Source organism: Phascolarctos cinereus, unplaced genomic scaffold (assembly GCF_003287225.1).
Source record: "Phascolarctos cinereus isolate Bilbo 61053 unplaced genomic scaffold, phaCin_HiC Scaffold_9;HRSCAF=440, whole genome shotgun sequence".
NCBI lineage: Eukaryota > Metazoa > Chordata > Mammalia > Diprotodontia > Phascolarctidae > Phascolarctos > Phascolarctos cinereus.
The window spans coordinates 135104991-135111827 of record NW_027556402.1 but is presented as its reverse complement, the minus strand read 5'-3'; the positions used below and the strand labels follow the sequence as shown (position 1 = coordinate 135111827).

The 6837-nt window shown below is 38.7% G+C and overlaps 1 pseudogene; it reads left to right on the top strand.

Annotated features, from left to right (window-relative positions):
* Positions 1-759: 759 nt before the first annotated feature.
* LOC110217448 (PRELI domain-containing protein 1, mitochondrial pseudogene) lies at positions 760-5111 on the top strand (annotated as a pseudogene).
* The last annotated feature ends 1726 nt before the right edge of the window (positions 5112-6837 follow it).

Here is a 6837-nt window from a genome sequence, read left to right as displayed (position 1 = left end):
AGCAGCCTAATACCTCTTCTCTCCCACACATTCTTTTGGAGCCTCCAAAATGCTGAGCTATCTCTAGTAATGTGTTCATCAACCTCATCATATGTGTGTACATCCCTGGAAAGCATACTGCCAAAGTATGTGAACTTATCCACAGAAGTCAATATTTTTCCATTTGCCATAACCCACACACAGCCTACAGGCTGCTTACAGCCTGCAGGCACACCAACGGATTCTGGGTGGCCCATGAAAAATGTAGAGGATGTTTTTCTCTACATTTTTCGCAGGCTGCCTAAAATCCTTTGGCGAAGGTCTCAAGTGGTCAGTGGGCTGCAAGTTGTGCAGACCTACAGTAACCAATGGTTCCATATATGGATGGTGTGGTGCTGACTGGTAAACCTGTGTTTTCTTTGTCAATTATTAGGCCAAAATTAGCATAAGAGGCATAGAATTAATCCATACTTTGCTGCATCTCAGCCTCAGAAGCTATATTGAGTGTGCAATCATCTGTGAACCAAGTCTCCCTCCACCTTAATACTGGCTTATAGCCTTTTCAAGTTAAATAATTTACCATCGGTACAGTAGTTAATGCTGTTGATCTGTTGAACCTTGATGCTGTTTTCATCCTTGTTGAAGGCATCTTGACAACATTGCTGAAAACATCATTCTAAAAAGCATGGGAGTAAGCACATATCCCTGTTTCACTCCACTGGTGACTAGGAAAGTATGAGAACATTGTCCATTATCCAGAAATCATGCAAGCATGCCATAATGAAGTTTGCATACAATCCTGATAAAACCTGGACAACCAAATTTCGCCATGATCTTCCACAGATCCTCATGAATGACAGTATCAAACACCTTGATTAGATTGACTAATGTTATGTACAGATCTCTGTTCTGCTCCTGCCATTTCTCCGGGAGATCTCATTCAGCAAACACCATGTCAGTCATTCCTTAGCAGTTTCTGAAGCCATACTGGCTCTCAAATAGATGACCATTTTCCAGGTGATGGCTCAGCCTATTAAAAAGGACTCTGGCAAGAATCTTGTTGACAATGATTAAGAAAGAGACTGACTCTGTGGTTGTAACAGGACAACCTATTTCCTTTTCCTGTATAGATGGACAGTTGTAGTACCCTTGATCTCCTTGGAGATAACCTCATCACATTCAGAACCTTTTCTTCAATTGGATTTTCAGTTAGAGAGGGAATGCCTTTAACCTGAGGTAAACTTAGCACAATGCTTGACATATAATATACAATTAATAAATATTTATTGAGTTTTGACCATTGGTTCTTTCACTTACATTTCCCTTCTCTGATGCTGTTTCCTTATCTATTAAGTTGAGGTAATAAGAGTTGTACTATTTTTCTAATAGGGTTGTCATGAGAAAATTGCTCTTAAAACATGAAGATTTATATGAAGGTTAAGTGTTTTTGTTTAATATAGTCCCAATTTAACCATGATACAACATTGCTTTATACAAAGTCTAATGATATTATTTAAATCTTTTCTTTTTCTTTTTACAAAACCTACTTTGTGGATTAACCAAGGATAGATTAATTTAAAACAATACAGAATTAAGGATTTTTTGCCCAGACATAATTGATAGAGGAGAAGGACATTTGTGAGGACAGAGTTATAATTTAGTTCCAAACTGAGAGTTTTTATAAGACAGAGAAGAGATAAGAAGACTGCAGCTCAAACTCTTTGCAGTACAGTGATAGATGAATATACCTACTTTGGTACTTCAGGGATGAATTAAGCTATTGGAAAAAGCATTCAACATCAGCTAAAGCACCATAATGTAAGTGAAATTCTACAGTTAATGCATCATTAAATAATTTGGTGCACCTGATTTATAGGTGCAATATACTACATGGCATCAAACAGTGCAGCATAATAAATGGTTTCACAAAAATATGCTATTGAAACTTTTGTTGTAATCAGTCTTCTGAATTTTAGCATAATACTGATAAGAGGAATAGAAGCATCTTTTTTTGTCTGTTTGTTTCTTAGGGCAATGTGGAAAGATATACACCCAATGCTTTTGACTATTGGCATAAATTGTAAGAAGCCTCAACCATATTGTATGTTATCCAAAGGAGTTCTTAAGAACTTTTGTCATTACAATGGCAATGGTAACAAACAGGATTTACTAGAACAGGTTTCAAAATATGTGTTCTGCTTCTTCTTGCCAAATTAAAGTCATATCTACAGGGAACAGTCATGAGGGGCATAAATGTTGGCAAAGTAGATTGCTTAGTAAATGTCACTAGTTATGTACTAAAATGCTAGCTATTGCAGTAAGACAAGAAAAAAGAGATTGAAGAATAAAAATATGCAAAGATGATATGATGGTATAGTTAGAGAACCCCAGAGAATCAACTAAAAAAATGAGTTGAAACAATAACTTCAGCAAAGTTGTAGGATAAAAAATAAACCCACATAAATCATTAGCATTTCTATATACTACCAATAAAAATCCAGCAGGAAGAGACAGAGAAATTCCATTTAAAATAAAGGCAGACACATAAAATTGGGAGTCTATCTGTCAAGTGTAGGGATTATATGAACACAATTACAGAATACTTTTCACACAAATAAAGACAGATCTAAACAATTGGAGAAATTAATTGCTCATGGGTAGCCAAACCAATATAATAAAAATGACCACTTTACCTAAGTTCATTTACTTATTCAGTGCCATACAATTAAACTACTAAGGAATTATTTTATAAAGCTAAGAAAAATAGTACCAAAATTCATGGAGGATAAAAAGAGGGCAAGAATATCATGAGAAACAATAAAAAATGTTGCAGATTTAAAACTATAATATGAAGTGGTAATCATGAAAACAATCTGGTGCTAGCAAAGAAACAGATCAGTGGTGCATCAATGGAAAAGAATAGGTATACAATTGCTATTTAGTCATTCACTCATGTTCAAATCTTTGTGACTCCATATGGGATATTCTTGGCAAAGATATTGGAGTGGTTGGCCATTGGAGAAAGTCCAAGGATTAAGGCAAAGAGAGGTTGTGACTCACCTGGAATTGAACTCAGGTCTTTTGGACTTGTTGTTTTTATGTACAAATATACAATAGTAAACCACCATAATAATGCGGTGTCTGATGAACCAGGAGATCTAAGCTTTGGGGGTAAGACCTCAAAAATTGCTGGGAAAATATGAAAGTTGTTTGGCAGAAAATAGGTATAGATTAAGATCTCACACTATATACCAAGATCAGGTCAAAATGAATAAAGGATTTAGATATAAAGGGTGATATCATAAGCAAATTTGGCAAACATGGAAAAATGTAACTGTCAAATATATGGATAAGGAGGAAATCTACGACCAAAAGACAGATAAAGTGAATTATGAACCAGAAAAGCTTTTGCACAAATAAAACTAATGCAGCCAAAATTAGAAGAAAAACAGGAGACTGGGGAGGGGGGTGTTACAGCAGGTTTCTCTGATAAAGTTCTTATTTCTCAAATATATAGAAATGTGTATGTATATATATATGTGTGTGTGTGTGTGTGTGTATATGTGTGTGTGTATATATGTATATATATATGTATATATATATATGCACACACATAAACTTACGTACACACACACAGACATATTGTCATTGCCCAGTTGATAAATGATCAAAGGATATGAATAGGCAGTTTTCAGAAGAAATCAAAGCCATCAAGAATTACATGGGAAAAAATGCTCTAAATCACTACTGATTAGAGAAATGCAAATTAAAACATCTCTAAGGTACCACTTCACACCCAACAGACTGGACGATACAACAGAAAAGCATAAACGACAAACGCTGTAGGAGATATGGATAAATCGGGACACTAAACTACTGTTGGTGGGAATATTAATTGATCCAACTGTTCTAGAGAGAAATTTGGAGCCATGCTCAAAGGTATATAAAATTATGAATACCCCTTAACTCATCAATACCACTACTACGTCTATACCCCAAAGAGATTAAATAAAACATGAAAGTACTCATGTGTACAAAAATATTTATAGTTCTTTTTGTGGTGGCAAAGAACTGGAAATTGAGGGGATACTCATTAATTGGGGAATCGCTGATCAAACTGTACCATATGATTGTGATGGAATACTAGTGTGCTATAAGAAATAATGAGCTGGGACACCCCCTCATGGCGGCGGTGGCAATGGCTGTGGCGGTGGAGGCGGCAGCGACCGCGGCTTTGGGACAGTGACGGAGGGCGCGAGCCCGGCGACCCACCTCTCTTCCACCCTCCCACCCCCGATGCTTTGCGCCCCCTGACGCTGCCCCAGCCCCCACCCCCGCTACGACGGTGGTGAAGTATTTCCTGGGGCAGAGCGTGCTCCGGGGCTCCTGGGACCAAGTGTTTGTTGCCTTCTGGCAGCGTTACCCCAACCCCTATAGCAAGCATGCGCTGACAGAGGATATTGTGCACCGGGAGGTGACTCCAGATCAGAAGCTGCTGTCCAGGAGGCTTCTTACAAAGACCAACAGGATGCCCCGCTGGGTGGAGCGCTTCTTTCCTGCTAATGTAGCTCACTCAGTGTACATCCTCGAGGACTCTATCGTGGACCCAGAGAACCAGACCATGGCCACTTTCACCTGGAACATCAACCATGCCCGGCTGACGGTGGTGGAGGAAAGATGTGTTTACTGTATGAACCCTGGGAAACAGTGGCTGGACTGAAATCCTACGGGAGGCCTAGGTCTCTTCCAGTTTGCTCGGGGTCTCCAGAGCTGTACAGGAGTTTGGCTTAGCTCGATTCAAAAGTAACGTGACCAAGACCATCGAAGGATTTGAGTACATCTTGGCCAAACTGCAAGGTGAGGATCCTTCTAAGACACTTGTTGAAACAGTTAAGGAAGCAACTGAGAAAGTGAAGGAAACTGCTCTGGCAGCTACTGAGAAGGCCAAGGACCTGGCCAGCAAGGCAGCCACCAAGAAGCAGCAGCAGCAACAGCAACAGTATGTTTAAAGGAGTCACCCTACTGCTTCCCCTGCAACAAAAAGGCCCTGCTGCCTTCCCAGATCGCCAGTCTCCAAGCCTGAGAAGCCTCTTGGCAAGACCTGGCATTGGGCCCCAGCTCCTGAGCAGACCATCAGCACAATGCAAGCCCACAGGCAATCCAGCTCTAGCCCCATTACCTGCCCTGTGTCCGAGTTGTAATTTATCATTAAAAATCAATTTTCAGTGCCGTCAAAAAAAAAAGAAAGACATAATGAGCTGGATGGTTTCAGAAAAATCTGGAAAGGCTTATATGAACTGATGTGAAGTGAGCAGAACCAGGAGAACACTGCACACAGTAACAGCAATATTGTACAAAGATCATTTGTGAATAATTTAGCTACTCTGATCACACAATGATCCAAGATACTTTGGAAAGATTCATGATGAAAGATGCTATCCACTTCACGAGGGAAAACTGATAAACTCTGCAGACTGAAGAATACTTTTTAAACTTTTTATTTTGTTTTATTTTGCAACATAATTAATCTGGAAATTTGTTTTGCATGATCTCACATGTATGTTGTTGCTCAGTAATTATAGTTGTGCCTGATTCTTCATGAACACATTTGCAGTTTTCTTGGCAAAGATACTGAGGTGATTTGCCATTTTCTTCTCCAGGTCATTTTGCAGATAAGGAACTGAGGCAAACAGGGTTAAGTGATTTGCCCAGGGTCACATAGCTAATAATTGTCGGAGGCCAGTTTTGAACTCAGGAAGATGAGTTTTACTGACTTATGACCCAGCACTCTGTCCACTATGCTACTTGGCTGTCCAAAGAATGTGTATATGTATGTGTGTGTGTGTGTGTGTGTGTGTGTGTGTGTGTGTGTGTGTGTGTGTGTGTATGTGATTAAAATCAATTTGCCTGCATCCTCAAGTAGGGTGGAGGGGCAGGAGTGAAGGAGATACTTTAGAACTCAAAATTTAATAAAAATGATTGTTAAGGTTTTTGGTTTTTTTTTAATTATAATTGGGAAATCTTTAATAAAATAAATCTAAATAAATATCATTTAAATGAAAACAAACATTCTCCTGGAATTTCCCCACCTGGCAAATAATAAAAAGTTTGTTAAAGTGTTAATCAACTTCTCCCAATCTCTGGATTACCCATGATTCATAGTATTAGTGAAAGGTAAGTTCTGGGTTTGCTCATTTCCATTGTGCTGCTCTTTGTCATTGTTCTCTGTCTGTGAAAAGTACAAAGCAGATACCCATGTACAAAGCAGATATCAATTATAAGACAGCTGATTGTTTCCTCCATCACTAAGTTCAATTGCATGAAAGTGGAACTATGCAATGAGAACTAGCGGCAGTCTAGGACTCAGTCCTCATAGCATACATATGACTTTGATGAGCTAAGTTTTAAAAATTGTTGAACAAAAGGGCCCTACTCTCTACTTAGAGAATGTGCAGGTATTTTTTAACTGTTTTTGTTCTGCTATTTGGCAAAGAAATAGACTTTTAATTGGCTGCTGAATTAAAACTAGTATGCAATCAAATGACACTAACTGACCTAAATGAGTTGCTCTCTCTCTTTCCTGAGTGCTGCATTGGACTAAGGAGGCAAGCACTGGAGTGAGTCCTCCTGTTGGAAGACATAGCTAGTGTACTTTCTCTATCCTCATCCTTACAAAGCTATGAACACATGGTCTTCCTACCGTGTGTCTCTATTGCATCTGTTCATGACATTTAAAAAGTTCAAAAGATATAGTTTCTGAGAAATTTAATCATTGTATTAATAAGGCTAGCATGCTATTAATAAAAGAAGTCAGTGGTACTCTCAAATGCCAAAGACCATCATGATGATGGGCTCATG